The following is an 18561-nucleotide window of genomic DNA, read 5'->3' as shown; positions in this document are numbered from 1 at the left end:
GAAAGCAGAAATTACATATGTTACTTAAATAGTTTGGGGCTTCCTGGAGAAGTTGAAAGAACAAGTTGGGAGGAAAAAAATTGTTTGCTAATCCAGCTATGTAAATACTTTTCTATATCACGAAGTTATGCTATATTTGTGACTCGTCAAGCCTCATACCTAAATTTTCCAAGAATCACGCTACACCTTATTTCTATGATTGGAATGAAACTAAGGAAGAGGACAAGATCCTGGAAGATTTTCTTCAAATGCTCACGAAGTCGACTATAATCGATTTCCTTTTAGACATTTTACATTACTGTCACAAATGTTTCCCAGGTAGTGGTTTATATAGTGACCCAATAAATCCCATCCAGGCATTTTCTTACGGCGATTATAAAATTAGTTTGACAAGAATTTTAAAAACAAATCATGACGTAAGTGGCTACATGTGAAAGATGATTTTCTGGACATGCACTTGAAATTTTTTTAATTAAAATTTAGGAGATGTTTAAAATTCCTTATTTCGAAGTTCAACATTTCAAAATGGCCTGTAAGAGCTACGTTAATGGAGAAAATCTGGGTCTCGAAATGCATCATAATTCATTCTTCAGAAAACTGAAAGAACCTGTAAACGAGAAATATCGAAAGATGAATATTGCATATCTGTAAAATAAAGGAACTATCAAGTTTTATTATAATGATTTTCCTCTACGGCTATAACAACTGCATTTTCGATAATAACCGCCATTGCTTTGTAGTTTCTGGCCCAATCTATTAATTATACAATGCAACTCATTGCTGTACAGCACCTACCATGTATCCCCCCCCCTCACCCCCCTAAAATACTGTCCTGAATGAACCAGCTCGTTTCCCTACTACATGGAAGCTTCCCAAGAGGTGTTTGTCTCAATGGAAATCCTCGCATCCAGGTGACACTTTTCATGCCGAGCATCAAGATTAATAACTATTTTTCTCCCGCTTATTCCGATTTCTAAGCCACTCCAAAGACACTCACTTCGAAATTTATGGTAGTCGAAATTCATCCTATTCGGCCTCGTGAATATTCCATATTTTATGAACGTTCTCCACTGTTACATTTTCTCTACAGCCCTTCAATGGAAAGGTTGATTAATGATTAGATCGTTTTTCTCCTCCATTTTAGATGGCGCGGTATTAAAACTTTACTTTTTGTCAGAACATAATACTAAATCATTCTGACTTCCACATATAAGGAACATTAAACGTGCGGGTTTATTTTCGTAAATAGACGTTCGATAAACACGTAAAACACCAGCATTAGGAGATATGCAAAGCGTAGATAATCCTCCCTGCTTTTCCAGCATATTTCATGCGGATATAAATTCAAACTCCCATGTATAAATAATAATTTGAGTCCTACTTTCAACAGGCGATAGATTTATTCAGATTTTCCCTTCGAATGCACTGCATATAAATCGTTGATTTGTTGTTGTATGAAAAATTTAAGGCATCATGTGGAACATGAAAAACATCACTTCGATAACGACTATAAATTGAACGCATAAACAGAACATTTGATGAGTGTTTTATCATGTATCTCATCTAGGAATTTTGTTTAGTTGCATATGCAAATGTCGATTTCGCATAATGGGGCAGAATATTCGGAAATTGGTTTGTTCAAAGGCCCATTAGAGCTATTTCAGGCGAAATTATAAAATTTAACGACGCACCATCAGAATCAGAATTATTCACAATTTCAAAGGGGGTTGTTTCTACCCAAATTAAGTTGTTGGTTGCAAATATCGTGTGCCATAATAGACGTTACCCCATATTTCATAACAATGTCAAGCCGGTAATGTACGAAGGCACCCTATATCCAATAATGCTCATGCCACATGATTTAATTTTATAAAGCGTATTTAAATGTTAATGCCGCAGATGTGCCACATAAACACGCCTTTGGGGTGAGTAGATTTAATAAATCTTATTACAGTTCTCCCACGGGGTCTTTCATGATGTACAATTCTATCCAGAAACACTAAACTTTCTTATGCATAAATGCCGCATAAATTACCCTCAAAGCGAATAATCCACACCCCCTAACAATTAATTTGATAGAGACTTTCAGTGAGTGGCCTTTGTGCGGTTTCAATTGCGCTTATTAGACAAACAGTAATCAAGTCAGGCTTCCCCGAATCGTTCTAGAGGGCAAACATACATAGGAGGGCTATTCCCTTAATGCAATCAGTTGCATTTCATCCCGGATAATCCTTTCAGAAGCCTTTTCAATGTGTTTCATTTGATGAGGGATTGTAACAATAAGATATGGAATTTCATTCTTCTTTCACTAATCTTCATTAATCAGACATCAAGTCGGTGCAGTTTGGCTGCACCCGCCTGCCTCGGCAAATCCGACGTATGTCGCTCTTAGCTGAGACGATCTCGAAGACGCACGAGACATTCCCGATTTCACAAGGTCAATCGGAAACATGTAAACTACACGATAGTTCATATTTCCCCCCTGCAGGATAGGATATATTTCTCCTTAAAATTTCTGGTTGATATTTCGATAATCCTCTCACCAGCGTGACAGGTTTACACCAAAAATAACGTAAAAGGAGGCTCAGCTTCGGGTTTATCCTCTTTAGGTGTCTCTGTACTAGAAGTAAATCATTCTGACCACGTATTTCCCCAAAAGCAATTTTATGCACCCCTCCCGGGGTCTTTATTCGACCTGCCGAGGCCGAAGCCTCTGGGGGGTTTCCGGACCACTCCATCACAGTCGTGTCGTCAACCTTTATGTATCCCGATCAACACCAGCATCTGGCTATTTGAAGTCCTATTTTTAAATTTAAAATTACGCTTTTCTGTTATTTCATGTTTTTTTCTTCGGTATTTTTTTCTGGGTTTATCCTGATTACGCCCGCAGCTTTTCTCGGTCTTTCTCTATGCTTTGATAATACAACCTTCCACGGCTTTTCTGCCTAAGTGTTAAAAATTCGTAAGCCCATTATTCAAAACTCCCATTTTATAGTTTGTAAAAGCACTACTTTCAACTTAGAAGTTACATTTTGCTTAAATAATTTAAATTAACTCCTCGTTTGGTACCGTTCTTATCAGATTTAAATGCAAATTTGGAAGGTTAGCAGACAATTCGAGGAATAAAATATGGAAATATCATGGGCGTAGATTATTTAAAACTTCAGTCGTAAGGTTTTTAAAAATCACTTCAGTTAACATGTAAAAATTTAATGTCTGTTTGGTAGTGTCTTGAATTGATTCGGCTCTAATTTCCAAATTTCATTTTCTATACTTTTGTGGCGAATTGTTCTTTCTTTTTTTATTTTTAAGAATAATGCGTCACATACCGGTAGAAGTTGTTAGAGCGGCAGAATTGTACACTGTTCTCAATCAAAGCTAACTGGAAACAACATTTGCTATTTAGTAAGGGTTCGGGCGAACACCCTTGTTAACGTTTCGGTAACAAATCTATTCAAGCGTCGAAAACCTAGGAATAATGAGCAGATTTATTATTATTTTTAGTCTAATCTCGTTTTTCTAATAATTTCCTATGTTCTGAAGACGGTGACGTATTTTTTACCGAAACGTGACCAAAGGTTATTCTTATTTATTTTAACTGAAAATAGTGAACCATTCCACTATATCAACAGCTCCTACTGGTGGGCCTGGCGTCATTCCCAAAAAAAATAGAATAACAAATTTCAGTAATTTCGCATGTATTTCTAGATAATTTCGAATGAAAAATTTCAAGTATTAATAAATGAATTTTTGTTTTTAAATTTTAATTGGATCTTCGCGTAGAGATATTGCTTGATTTAGTTAATTTAATGCCTCTGATGAGTGCAATTCTGAATTCATTCTAATTTAAATGCAATAAATCAGAGATTTTCTAGAAATTTTGAGTATTAAAATTTAATTACTTCAGAGGCGTAAGTCTTCTGGAATTTCGGCAATGATTAAATTTTTTTATTTATTAAAGACATCACAACTGTATGCTGGTACAAAGGTACACGGGATAATCCAGAATCGCACCCATAAGTAGATGTAAAATTACAATAATTTGCCGGGAATTTCACATAGCAAAATTCCAAGAGTTTAGAAGCGTAGATTGTTCATAACTTCAATTAAGAAGGTTGCGAAAATAATTACTCATATGCTTGTAGAAAGTTTGTTTAGTTTATTTAATTTAATGCCCCATTTGATAGAGTCCCACTATCTTTCAGGCTTGAGTGAAAAATTTCTGCAATATTAAACAAATTGCGAGTAATAACAATTAGATAATTCAGAAGTTTAGATCATAAAAAATTGCTGTACAAGGTGTCCTATTTTCGATGTAATTGGGAGGCTTCAGGCATTTCCCGAGGAGATGAAGAAAAACCGTGGTCGGAATCCTTGACCCGGTTTTCCAATGATCTAAACAGGATTTCGACATTTCGACTAGTTTGGAGGATACAGAGTATTTTTTGTGTTTTTTTTATCGCTTTTTCTAAAGCTCCATAACTTTTTCGTTTGTGAATATTTTTCATTTTTGACAAAAACATCTTTTGTGCAATTTCTCATACATACAATCCAGTGGAGTACTTGACTGTTTTCTAGATTAATTTGGTTTCGAGTTACAGATCGAAGTTGTTTTTTTTTTTAATGGAAACCGTAGTTGGCCATAGTTCCATTAACTAAAGATCGCTTTAGTTTTCTAAAAATATATAGTTGCGTACATATATCGCGGCAAATAAGAAAATCATTAACAATATTTTGGAAAACACAAGCTTTTAGACATACATCTATTCATTTGATTAGGGAAATTGAGAGTATTTCGCGCCGATGTGAAGTATGTTTCCATGACAATGGACATCAATTTGAACAATACTTGAATTAAGAAAGAACTGTTATATAATTAAAATGTTATTTGTTTTCTAAAACAATAAATTTTTAACATGGCAGAAAATACTATTAGAGCATTTTTTTCTAATTTTTAAATAGGTTTTGCTCATACTGATGCATTTTCTTTTTAAATAAAAAAAAATCGTAAAAAATCGTGTATAATTAATTTATTTACCGAGATAAATGTGTGGGACTATATATTTTCAGAAAACTAAAAAAAACCTTAGTTAATGAAATAATAGCTAACTATGGTTTCCATAAAAAAAAAGCCACTTTTACCTCTAACTCGAAAACCAAATAAGTTAGAGAAAATAGTAGTGCGCCTCTGCATTGCACATAGCAAATGTGCCAACGATGTTTTTGCCAAAAACGAAAAACATTCACAAACCATAAAGTTATGGAGTTTAAAGGAAACGACAAAAAATGGAAACACCCTTATCTCCCAAACGAGTCGACGTGTCAAAATGCTGTTTAGATTAGGGAAATTGGCTCAAAAATCAGGCCAAAGGTCTCGAACACGGTTTTTCTCCATCTTGAGTCGAGAAATACCTAATACTCCCCAATTACATAAAAAATAAGGCACCAAGTACATATAGAAGTTTTTACTGAATTTATGCGGGAATCGTCTAAAATTTCTGGTGAAACAAAATTCAAAGATCAATCAATCAAGAAATTTGGCTTAATTGATTACATGTAGTGCTTAAATTGGTAATGGCTAGGGCACGATTTCAGTGGGAAATTCCAGCCCTATCAAGGAAGAATATATTACACATCCATAAGCGTAGGATGTTGGATACTTTAGTACCATAGTTAATGAAAGAGGGTGAGAGTCAGGTGTAAACGTTGATTAATTTAGTTAATAATTTATTGCCGCGTTTAGTACGGCGGTGTATTTAATAAGATTTACATACAAACTTTACGAATTATCGGTTCGTATTTCCAAAATTTTCTTAAAAATCACGTGAAAACCGTTTTGTTAAAGCCGAAATATTTTGCTCCGTCGGAGAAAAAAATGAACTTTGCATCGTAAACCTGAACCCTCCTTGATGCACCACTAACGTGAGTTAACCTGATATGACTTGACCTTATTCTGGGCTATCAAATTACAATCCCACACCTATCATAGAATCATCTATTCCAATAAACCAATATCGGGCACCTCCGGAATAGTTCCGTGGCAAATGGTGAAATAATGACGACTGCTTTTAGCATCAGATTGCCTTATCTTTCGTTCTCAATCACGGAGAATAATAGAAACGTCACGTACACGACAAATCCAATCAAAATCTTTGACACTAATAAAACTTTCCTCCCCGATAGCGACTTATAGAAATAAAGGGAGGAGAAAGGAATCGTTTGGGGTCAGTGGTTGGTAATGTTATCGGGGACTCTATTTTTCACTGATAAATTAGATCTTTAAATCTTTGATTACAAATGAATTCATGAGGATTTGATTGAGTTTCGGCATTCCAGAATATCTGAAAAACAAAAATTTATCATGGCACTGGGATTATAAGGATTTTGACGTCGATGAGGAAGGAAATTTTACTAGGATAGGGAATTTTGCTGAACCATTGAAACCTCCGTTATTAGTGAATACTATCAAATTGCGAAATATCTGAATGCCATTACCGTTGTGGCCTGAAGTACACAATGCCGTTCATTAGTACTTTCCCATTGAGGTTAACAATGAAAATTGTTGTAGTGATCATTTTCGATACTTCAAGCGTCCTCTCTGCATATGGAAAATTGATTAGACAGTGGCAGCTTCTTAGACCTCACTCCGGCATGATTTTAAAGTTCAGAAAGGACACCTTCAATTACTATTCAAATGTGGTGCTTAAACTTTAAATATAAACTTGGAATTTCCAGAACATTAAAGAGGCATTTCCAGACTTTCTCGCTCGAATATATATATCTCCGGGATCTTGCAGATATTTTAATAGCGAGTTCAAGCAGATTAAATTCTCTATTATGTTTCAGAAGCAAAAAGTCTGAGAAAGTCTGGCGTGAAGATGTATTTTCATTACGAACCCCCCTGTATAATAGGCGTCTAACCTTGTTTGGTGTCAAAATGCAAAAATGCTTTTAGTTACGGTCTATGGCCTGTAAAGTGGAGAGCCATTAGGGAGATTAAATTTGGGGTGATATTTGGCCTAGCTTTATTGGTCCCAATTCGGATAAATTGCCATAGGCACGAGATAAGTCGTAGGAGGATTTGCTATTCAATTAAAACCCCCGGTTGGATTAGTGTCGTAATGCCAACCGTAAAAGTGATAATAATTTGTTAAAAACTAATGCGATAATTGATTGCAAAATTAAATTTCGGAGTTTCAACAACCCAAATTCATTCGTTATAGGTTAATTAAATTATGAGTGAATATTACAGTTAAATATTCATTCTTTTCGTTTGTTTTATGAAGGGTAGAAATTTAATTGGATTAATCTCGAAATTTGCAAACATAGTAACAAGCAACAAAATTATTAATTTCAACACATACTTTAGCATTCGCAGATACAGTGTATTCGATAAAGAGCAACCTACTGTACACAATTTCGTTAGGAACACAGAAAATATTTACGATGAAAATCAAATCTATCATTCCATCATCGTGTCACACTTTTATGTCCCCACTGTCATATCTGAAACCAAATTACTCTGTTAAAGTTCGGTCCGAAAACGTCCCAGCGGGGTATGTCCAACATCATTAAAGTCACTTGTCACGAACGCGACCATCTTGATTAGTAGGGGAGTGGGGCGACGCTGGGCTTCAAAGTATGGAACTTTCCCTTGGACATGGAAATCGTCATTCAATCGAGCATTTGAGCAGTCAACAAACACAGAATTGCTTTTACTTGTCATTAACACTGATTGCGGCAATAAAATGGGGCATAAAATAACTTGGGGGGGAGTAATAAAAATATGCCATTACTAAGTTTGTTAACCTCCATCCCTCATATCGGAAAGTTGGAGCTCACGTAGATGATGCTGGCACGTCGCGTCAAGCAATCAAGCAATATTGCATCCCTTATACACCAGATGCACGACGAAATTACCAATAAAAGGCGAGAGCTTGTAAGTTTTATGACAGTTTAGACCTTAATAATTGAGGATATGGCACTGCGGATATCAATAGGTTTATGTGTCGCTTTTATCTGTGTTTTCAAGAAGCAAAATAACCCTGAAGTGCCATTTTCTCTCATAAGTTGGAATAAATAGATAAAGGCGAATGTGCTTGTGCCTGAATGAGCCGTCGCGTTCGAGCAAATTCGGGTGTGTTGGGATGGGGCTCGGCCAACGGCCAGGCTCCTTGGACGAATCGAGTGGCGCGGACGCCGGACAACTCGACAAGGTGAGAAAGTTGTTTTTCATCAGCATATCACGGGAATTTTTTATTGACTTTTCTTTTTTAACTTCAAAAACTTGTTTTATAGCTGGCACATTTGAACTCACACAAAAAGAAATGTGCTTTCCACCTCACTGCCTCCCTTCAGCGTGAGTTCTTTCATAATACAGCAAACGCTCGATAAAGTAAACAAGCGATAATGAAAATATTGCGTTAATGTAAACACAAAAATTCGTACTTTAGGATCAAGCGGAGCGATAACGTAAACAGTTCTTGGCGACACACAAAATAAAGCCAATGATAAAAGGAAAAGCGAAAAATCCGCGCTCATTTAAAAATTTTAATATCCCGGTTGATGATGATTGTTGAAAAACTGCTGAAATGGTTACGAAACCGCTTTTCTCGTGAGTTATGACAACGATGTGTAGAACATTTGCAACCACAAATGCTCTAAATATTCATAATTCGAGCTCTTGTAGGTAAAAAATCTACTAAAAAAAAAATAAGAAGCTTCAATTAAAAGCGATGTTACTATTACATAATGCACCAACCCGTCCTCCGGAGCAACAACTGAGAAACGAAGATCGGTCAATTTTTGTCATGTACATGCCGCAACTCTATTAATTCGACCCATTGACCAGAACGTAATAGGACTCACCAAACTATACTAACGAAAATTTCAACTTTCGTCTGTCTTATCAAAGGATCCTGAAAACATACCTGAGGTTTTGGCACAGGTAGCATTACGAGAAGCTGTTTTAGACTTGCAGTTGATCCAGTTAATCGGCAAACTGTTCAGAAATGTTGGAACAATCTCTTTTATACCAATGATCTAGATGAAGCTAATGTTCCCTTAAGAATAATTCGGGAGCAATTGTGATCCAATGCTGATGTTCTTGATTTATTGAAGATGGTGAATTCCAACATTGTCTGCTCTCTAGCTGTTATTAATTTATGGAACGAAGGTAAGCAGACGAATGATGTTAATAAGGAGGAAGTTGTGGACAGTGACGACGATGGAGATGTTCCCGTTGAAGTTGTAACAGTGTAGTGATTGACGCACTAGCTATAAAAGTTTTCAACCAAGTCTTAGATTGGGCTGAAAGGCAAAGGTGTCACACACGGACATTTTGGTTCTTCGCAAATTACGGACGTAAGCATTGAAACACAATGCTAAGGGCTGATTTGCGTAGACTAAAATTGCAGATTATTATTTCCTTCTAATTAAAAATACTTATCACTATTAGAATATTTCTTGATTTTGTTCCATATATGTGCTAAACATTTTTTAAATAAATAATTTATTATTTAAATCACGTACGCTAATGTAAACAATTCGGTAATGTGACCAGCACTTGACTTGAATCAGTTTACATTATCGAGCGTCAACGATATTTTTTTGCAATCTTGAACAAATCATGATCTTTTCAACGGAATTCAACACAGCCAAGTCTTCGAAAGGAGAAAGTAATTACCACTTGCGAAAATTTCATCATCGCGATTTCTTTTGTTAGAAAGTTTCATTCTCTTTTTGACGGTGAAAAGATGTTTTTCCGGAGTATTCTATTTTGTCACACTTCTACAGTTTTAAACTCAAGTACAGCCAGATATCTACGGAAATAACGTACTTTTCACTTCGAATAATTTTGAGTCGATACCTGATGAATTCCACCGTACGTGAACCTATTTTAGTGAGTAAATTTCGTACTCCCTAAAAACCTCAACCAATCCTAAGAGGTACTCTAAATTTAAACTTAATCTAAAACAAATACGGTGCTCGCAGAGAAAAATGTGGAAAGTCTGGAAATTAGTTTGAAATAAATCCTTTCGGGCTCTTTCTCCGTGTTGATACAGGGAAAACGAGAAAAATCTAATTTGCATAGTTTGGCTCTGGGGACGAGGCGAAAATACGTCTTTTATTTTACTTTTCTATTCCAATTTTGAAAGACAAACGACTGTTTATAAAGATTTAATTATTTCGTATAATGAAGTATTCTGAAATTTTTTATTAAAATCTACTTCCTGATGTAATTCAAAGGCGAGAAACCTCATGAAATTGTTCTTTAAACACACGGTAGAATGCATTTTCAATTTTCTACACCCGAATCGAATCTCGCCATTGTCGTTTTCTAACTGTAAATTGCTCAGTATTTTGCCTAAATTGCCAAGTGGAGATTCTGAGCAGGTAAGTTTCTACTTTCAAATGCAGAAGACGGAACGTGAAGGCGCTATTTGTTACTGCATTCCTTTCCAGAGGGAAAGAAGTAAGAAGTTGCTTCATGCATGCACTTTCTACGCGCAAATAATCATGAGTTTTCCAGGAAAAATAAACGGATTAAAAATCAGCTTGACAAACCGATTTTTCCGAGTTTATAGAGGACCACATAACAAATGGCGAGCCAATTTACGATTTGTAAGAAAAAGGGCACAATCCCATTATCTCGGCCTCGCTTCAGCTTTCAGTGTCCCCTCGCTAAATGTATTATTTGCAATTAATTGGACAGCCCCAAAATTTATTCTAATTAAGTGAAGGTTGCTCCCCTATTCCTTTAAGTTTATCTAGACAGTGCCGAAAGTGTACGTAGGGTCTTGCAATTCGATCAAATCGAATTTGGTATCGGGGCAAGTGCCATTGAGATGGGGATATTTGAGTAATGCTTTGTTTATGGAAGCTTTTCTTTCAGTTTCCTTTGTTTCGCCAATTCAAAGGGATATTTTATGATTTTATTTTCGTATGTGACAAAAATATCGAAGTAACGCTGCTGTTGGGACGAATTCATCTGCCAGACCCCTTTTGTTGCCCGATTCTAAAGTAGACCCGACAAGTATTTTCTGAGTGAAATCTGAAATGTGCACGTGCTACAACTTAACCATTATGCGAATAAACACCCGTTTAAGGCTTAATTAAAGCTGCTCCATTCGTTTTTTTAAGCATTTCTAGCTTTCGCCATCGAGACATTAATTGGCCATTTTTAATGGCAAAAATCTTACCTTTCCGCATCAAACACTTTCCGCGATGTTTTAAAATAAACAACATTTTCCTAATTAGACAAATTTATTTTGCTAGATATAAGATTTAAAACATACAACGGTTTGTCTGGATAAAGGAGAATCATGGAAAATGAATGTTCATTCTCTCTCCCAAAAAGGGCTGACTAATCCCTTTTGTATTTCTTTACGAGTTAATTAGCGAGCTAAAGTTCGAGTTCACTCAGGAAATGCTTGATTATTTTATTTTTGCCATAGATAGATGTATATTATTCCCACAAGCTACGTATTGCATTCAGCTTTTTGGCTCAAAGGAACTTTTTAAAGTCTGGATTTTGAGTTTGCTTTATTTCCTTCAATACAGCGCTGTAGTTTGTTATGAGTTTCGTCATACATATCTCATTGCACGGAAATTCTTAATGGAAATTTCATTACGAATCCGCAGGGAACGTCAAAAGAATCACATACGTTACATTCGAGAGGTTATTTGGAAATAAATGAGTATGGAAATTCTCTCTCGATCCAGTGGCTATTTCCAATATTTGAAATTATTTCACCCACAAGCGAAGACCGTTTTATTTGATTTTATTAGATATTCGAATAATGGGCCGAAACCTGTATAGCTGAGACATTTCAAGTATACCTCAGTACTTGACAGATAGATAGAAATGAGCGGATTGCTCAGAAAAGCCATTTGCATATAGTATATTGACGATACTTGGAACCCTTAAAACTTACATAAAACTCAATATATAAGTAAACGAAGAAACCAAATGTAATTTTTTTTTTGCATTTTAACGCATGTAAGGGCAACAAATTTCAGTTTTCGTATTTGACTGTTCCAATTTCGTACTTAATCTAAATTTATCGTAGGGCCCAGTTACAATTCCAATTATTAGAAATTGTGAAAATGAACAAAATTTAAAAATGGACGAGATGGATGTTAGGAACAAATGGGGTCGGTCGAAAGTTGGTCTGTCTTTCTTTCTATCTGTTCGTCCATCCGGTCGTCGACAAAGTGGCAGTCCGTTTGTCTGTCTGTCAGCGGCTACAGGCCAGCAATTTAAATGAAGCATTTGTCCATGTGTGTTTTTATATTGCATTTTTCCCCATGGCCTTGAAAACAAAACAAAGTGGGACGGCAGGTAAGGGGATAAATACACCCCAAAGCTCATCAGGACAGAAAGTAATTTAGAAGGCAGCACCGCAAACTATTCATCCGGCTGTCTGTAGGTAGGTCCGCCGGCCAATCGTTCGGTCAGTCGGTCTGCTTTTCTATCTGTCTTTCTGTCTATTCGTCCATCCGTTTGTCGGGCCCTTCCAGGGACTTTGCGATGATTGCATGTGCCACCACCATCCATATTCCCTTCGAAGCTGTAAATAATTAAGGAAAAAAGAGGAATATGAAGATACGCAAAGTGTATTATGGACAAATGCTCGAAGTTGTTCTCTGATCGACAGGTCGATCGAATCGTAATTGAGAGGGTCAACCTGTCGACCGTCCCACTGGCGGATTGTCCTATCAACGTCGACTAGCAACAGTGATAAGAGGTCCCAAGCCCTACGGTTTAGCCCTCGGTTTTCTGAATATAGTTTTTTTAGGTAACCGGAGCAACTGACCATTTGACTCTTGGAACTTTTGGACAATTTGAAGTGGCCACAATTTTTAAATAACCGGAATAGGGCGATTGTGGCAGGAATTATTTGGATTCCTAAGAAAACCGTGAATTGTGGATTTTGAATGTTTCAGCAATTGAAACGATTTTCCCATAATTTTCATTTCTGGATAACTCGGGATGGCTCGCAAGCCGGAATGTTTTTCTCGTTTATTTTTAATGTTTGCGAACGCTCCTTAATACCTATGTGTTTTTGTAATTTCATTGAATGTCAAATAGGGAAATGCGGAAATCATTTATTTCGATCATTGACAAATTCAAACTTCACAAATATTGAAGTTTTTAAATCGGAATGGTTTCTGGATAATTAATATGGAGATTACTTTTAAAACGCAAAAACTTAATCAGGGTAAAATGGAATTTAATTATTTTGATGTTTTCCAAAATTAGTGTAAGTAGAACTCGAGGAGATACCTCGAACCTAGAACACCAAGAGATAATTTTTTGATAATTGAGAATTAATCGAAACAGAGTTGTACAAATATCAAATATCCCTGAAGTGCTAATCGGGTAAACTTATGCCATAGTTTTAAATTAGCTGTGAAAGTTAGCAGATTCAGTTTTCATATTTCTGGAAAAATCCAAGTTACTCGAAGATGATTTTGAGTAATTCGCAAGTAGCTCCAACCTTGAGAGGTAGGAATCTATTATCTGAAAACTTGGGAAAGCTATAATTTTACAGTGGCTGAAAATCAATATCCTGCATACTTATATCCAAGGCCTCGGGACGTGCACTCAGCCGTCCCGAGTCTAGGTAAATCCTAAATTAATCAATTATAGTCAGAAAATAAGCACAACAATCCATTCCAGAGTATCCTTGTTTTTTACGTTGTTGAAACACGTATTTTCATGTAAAATTTCATTAAATTATCTCCGTTACTTACATTACTATGAATGAGAAAACATATACAAAAAGGACATGACATTTCTGTAATAAAATTTCTTTATTCATAATGAACACAGAGCTTTCCTTCTGCAGAAACCAGCAGTTTCCGAAGGTCTGCTCGAGTTAATTGATCAGCCGTATTATTTTCAGAGAGGGTCTAATCCGGTACGCAGGATGAATATTAGTAAATCATCTTTAGCTAAATATCCTCAGGCAATCGAAAAATGTTCATCCATGTTTGTGAATTTTGATTTTTATGATGATCCTACATATAGTGCCATCAATTCACAACTTTCCACCCTCAACAATTTTTGCAGCGAAGGAAATTAGTTTTAACCAAAAAAAACACGTCAACTTAGATATCGAGGGGGGTGTTTAGAACCAGCGTGCATTGTACTTTAGGTTTCGCCCCCTTGCCCCCAAGTACCGCCACTTGGAATTTTGAAATGGCGCCCCCGGTTTGTGACGCGTCATTTTAAAGGTCTTCAAAACCCCGACTCGTTAATGTTTAAAAAACTAAAATCGGTTTATCAGTTCTCCTAAAAAGTCAAAATGATATTGATCGAAACACAAAATCCAACTAACGAAGTAAATTTATTCTCCAAAAGTTTATTTTATTTGGTACTCAAAGCCATTGTTGGCCAAACAAAAGTACAACTTGTTCTCAAATTCTCGTCGCACGTTTTGGAATGTGTCTCTATTAATTAACCTGCATGCGCCGGTAATCCTATTTCGTAGAACCTGAATTTCTCGTGGGACAGTTCTGTGTTTTGTGTCTTCAAACAACCCTAAGGGAAGAAATCTAGAGGCGTTAAATCTGGGAATCTCGCCGGCCATTCCACCGCGCCTCTTCTGCCGATCCATTTGTCAGGAAACCCTTTATTCGGCCATTGTTCAACATGTAATGCGTAGCGTGGTGGTGCGCCATCATGTTGAAAGTGTAAATTTCGTTCATCCAAAAAAGGCTTTCCATGTTCATCGACTTTGTTTTTTAAGGGCTGCGTAATGAGTGGGTCGATTTCGTTTTACAATAAATTGAAATACTATTCAGCAGTTAGATTTTCTTGGATAAAAATTGGACCTATAATTTCATTTCCCAGAATTCCAGCGCAGACGTTGAACTTTTGAGGAAACCGCGTGTAACCCTGTAGAAACACACGAGGATTCTAATTGTCTGAATGTCTACAGTTATGTTTGTTTACAAATCCATTTAGGAAAAAAGTTGATTCATCACTGAAACGAACGCTCTTCATCAAATTCGAGTCAGTTTCAATTCTTGCAATCATTGTTTTGCAAAATTGAATTGTTCGACCGTAGTCGCCTTCCCGGAGTTCTTGAAGCATGCTCATTTGGCAAGAAAAAAACTTGTTTACTTTTATAGTATTTGTCAAGCTGCAAGTGTTTGTCAGCTTCATTAAGATCTTTGAGTTGCTCAGCTGCTTTATTGCAGACGGAGCCAGTGGCTTGAAATTTCTTGATAAATTTCAGCACATATCGGTGGCTAACATTTTCATCAGGATGCCATTCGTTAAAAATCCGGGCAGTCCTGCGAGCCCTCCTATCTTCGGTACCATAAACAAAAATAATTCCGTTTCTTTCTTCTAATGTATACACCATTATGAGCCCATCGCTTTTACCGCAACTTACCGGTAAGTAGGTAGTTGACAACGTAAATTTAATTTTGACCAGGCAGGAAAACATTTTGCTTCAAAATACAAAATCTGACAAAAACTGTGATACAATGCCCCATTATCTCTCCTATCGAAAAAAGAAAAAAGCTGTGATGTAAACTAACGAAAAGAAACACTTTAAACATAGAAGGATGCTTGAAAACCTATTTTCGACCCTTCAGGAGAACAGATCAACCGATTTTAGTTTTCTAACCGGTAGTGAATCGGGGTTTTTAAGACCTTTAAAATGATGTGCTAGAAGCTGGGGGTGCCGCTTAGAAATTTCGACTGGCGATACCTGGGGGGCAAGGGGGCGAAATCTAAAATGTAACACACGCTGGTTTTAAAGTTCCCCCTCGATATCTAAGTCGACACGTTGTGTGGTTAAAGCAAATTTCCTTCGTTGCAAAAATCATCGGGGGTGGGAAGTGTCGAAATGGTGGCGCGGTGTGTACGTTGAAAATCCAAGAACCCTGTTACCTAAGGACGCATCTGGTAACACAAGAGAAACAGATTTAATTAACTCCATGCCTGGAAAACTAAAGGAAACATGGGGCCCCACTTTAAAAAATCCACATTTCTATAAACACAAGCCGGTTAAAGTTTTAAAGCAGAGGGGTTAAAAATATGCATGGAAAGCTCCTCTGCGGCTTCAAAGACTTCAATTAAAAATGACCCCATGTTTTAATTTTCCAGCAGCCAGAAATACGTTCCTAATGCGTTTAAATGCACGCCTGAGGGCAATGAAATTTAACAAAGTTATAATTTGTCGCTGCTGCTCTATATTAAGTGCGAACCGCAGGAAAAGTTCTGCAACTGCAGGTGTAAGTAATGCGCTTTATTTGAAAATTGATATTCCCCGCATTATAAAATTTAATACAATTAAAATCGTAAAATGTCATAATTACTGGCGTTAATATTTTTACATTTTTTTTTTTTTTTTTTTTTTTATGGAACTTTATTTAATTCCTTTTTGTCTTTATTTCAGGTATGCAGCAGACGAAGAAAAGAAGGGCGGAATGGGATTATTGAAACCACAGGGGATGGGGATGCGGGATCCGGTTTTCATGTGCAGGAAGGGCGAACAATTGAAGCCAAACGAAGATGACACACCCCTGCTTCTGCGGATACGCTCTCTATGTACAAAAGAAGGCTCGAATTTCCCTATCCAACACAAGGAAGACTTTCCTATTGTCTGTAATTGTGTTGTCAAACGTGGATACAGTGTTTGATGTTTAATGGGTTTATCACATGGGTTAACTCACTTTTAGCAGACGCTTTTATGGGGTTGTTTTTAGGGGCGAATAGCCTCTATATCTGGCCGAGAGTTTATCTCTTTTGGACATGAAAAGTACAAGCAAAAACCCTGAAAGCAGGGAAATTTACTGTGGGATTACTTTTAAGTACGCCAGTCTAAATCCTAGAAAGTAACAAAGCGGCTACGCCTTGGGGGAAAGAAAAACTGCAAGAATCGAATATGTATGTCGACAACACCGTTATTTATGGAGGGCATTTTCCGATTTTTCTCAAAGTTCTCGCCCTTTGAGTTGTCATCGTTGATGTATGTATTTTCCGCCACCCCTTCGCCCTCAGAACCAAGTTTGATTATTTAGGATGTTTTGGAAATTCTTCTGTTTAAATGTATTTTTAAGCCTCTGAAACGGCGACTGAATCCACAAATTAGCCGACTCTTAACCGGAATCAATTCTCCACCTCTATTTGGAAAAAAAGCAGTAAATTTCCTCGTTTCCCTGGAAGCTACGTAGTGCACTTCCACTCAACTATTAAATTTTCCCTTATGCGGAAACCCTATAAATTTGAGTTATATCGCGGATGCCTGGCTGGACTCTTTTGATATTGCATCCATTGTGCCGAACTGAATGGAAAATGGTTAGGAAAACACACTCATGTCGGTCGTTTTAGTATCAGAACTTCTCGTCTAAGGTACGTGAAAAATACTATTAAAGATGGAGTTTAAAAGACTTCAATAGTTCTCTCCATGAGTAATTACATCATCGAAATCGTTCGAAATATTGTTCAGCTAAAAATCTTTAATTAAAAAAAAAAAAAAATGCAGGAAACTAGATCAGCGGAAACCGACTTTCGAAAGTGGTAAAATGAAATTGGCATGATGTTATTTTACATATTTTTCTGAAACTTCTTTGTTCAGATATAACAGCATTGCAAGCTAGTCTTTTCCCTTGAAGGCGTAACACAAAAACTAAAAATTACCTAGATGCTTCAATTTAAAACTGAATACTTTTTACTCGTGCCTGATGCGCTTTATTTGAATGGATTACCAATTTTTCGTGCTTTTTGCTAAAGTTTTTTAGCGTCATGACGATTTATCTGTCCCATTAAGTCTGCCACTTCCCTCTAAAGTAATAGAGGTATTCCAAAAGAAGTTTTAGATAAGGGAAGAACTGGTACAAAAGTGGTGATTTTCTCTCCTAATATAGGTAATATCCAAGTCACTTTAAAATGGAATATCCATCTCATTTGAAGGCCCTTCAAAAGCACCCCTAACTCAATTCACCTGATAATTGTTTCAAATTACTAGGTATTCAGAACACCAAAATGTTAATTTGAAATAAAATGATGTTCAATTCATTGTGCTGCAAGTTATTTAGAACTTGAAAAGGTTTTTATTCAAGTAACTTCAAATTATCCAGAAATGCCCAAACTATACCCGGAAACGACCACGATTTGTCAAAAATTTCTAAGACGTGTGCGAGTATCGGCATTATTTTAAATCTAAATAATTCGTTACCATATCACTTAGTTTCTAGTTAGACAGAAACTAAAACAATTATCTTCAGATCAAATCCAGCTATCCAGGAATGGCAAAACCATATATTATGTTATGCGGAAAGTCAAAAACTTCAATTATATCTACTCTGGGTTTTCTAGAAATCCGAGTAATTTATTTACCGAAATGATGAGTTATTTCGAAATTACAAAAAATCCTATTCATGTCAGTTGCATTTATCCAGAAATGGCAAAACCATTCCTCGAAGTTGTGGCGTTTATCCGGAAATCCTTAACTTCGATTTCTGGTTCTCGGTTACTCGGAAAACCAAAAATCTAGTCGTTTTCGCGTTACTTCGTTTCTAATTTCTGAAAAAATAACA

The 18561-nt window shown here is 36.4% G+C and overlaps 1 protein-coding gene across 7 annotated transcripts in view; it reads left to right on the top strand.

The window, feature by feature from the left end:
- Fas2 (fasciclin 2) overlaps nt 1-18561 on the top strand; it is a 101488-nt gene that overhangs the window by 32371 nt on the left and 50556 nt on the right. The window contains exon 2 of one of the 7 annotated variants that reach the window (XM_066286145.1): nt 16419-16991. The exons of 5 other annotated variants lie outside the window; for them this stretch is intronic. The gene's annotated coding sequence lies outside the window, so the exon portion shown is untranslated. Of the gene's footprint in view, nt 1-16418; nt 16992-17111; nt 17375-18561 lie in introns of those variants that run through there. One more of the 7 variants, XM_066286135.1, reaches the window with a different exon arrangement.

Source organism: Euwallacea fornicatus, chromosome 1 (assembly GCF_040115645.1).
Source record: "Euwallacea fornicatus isolate EFF26 chromosome 1, ASM4011564v1, whole genome shotgun sequence".
Classification (NCBI taxonomy): domain Eukaryota; kingdom Metazoa; phylum Arthropoda; class Insecta; order Coleoptera; family Curculionidae; genus Euwallacea; species Euwallacea fornicatus.
Note: the sequence above shows the minus strand (reverse complement) of the source record. Positions and strands in the feature narration are given on the sequence as shown.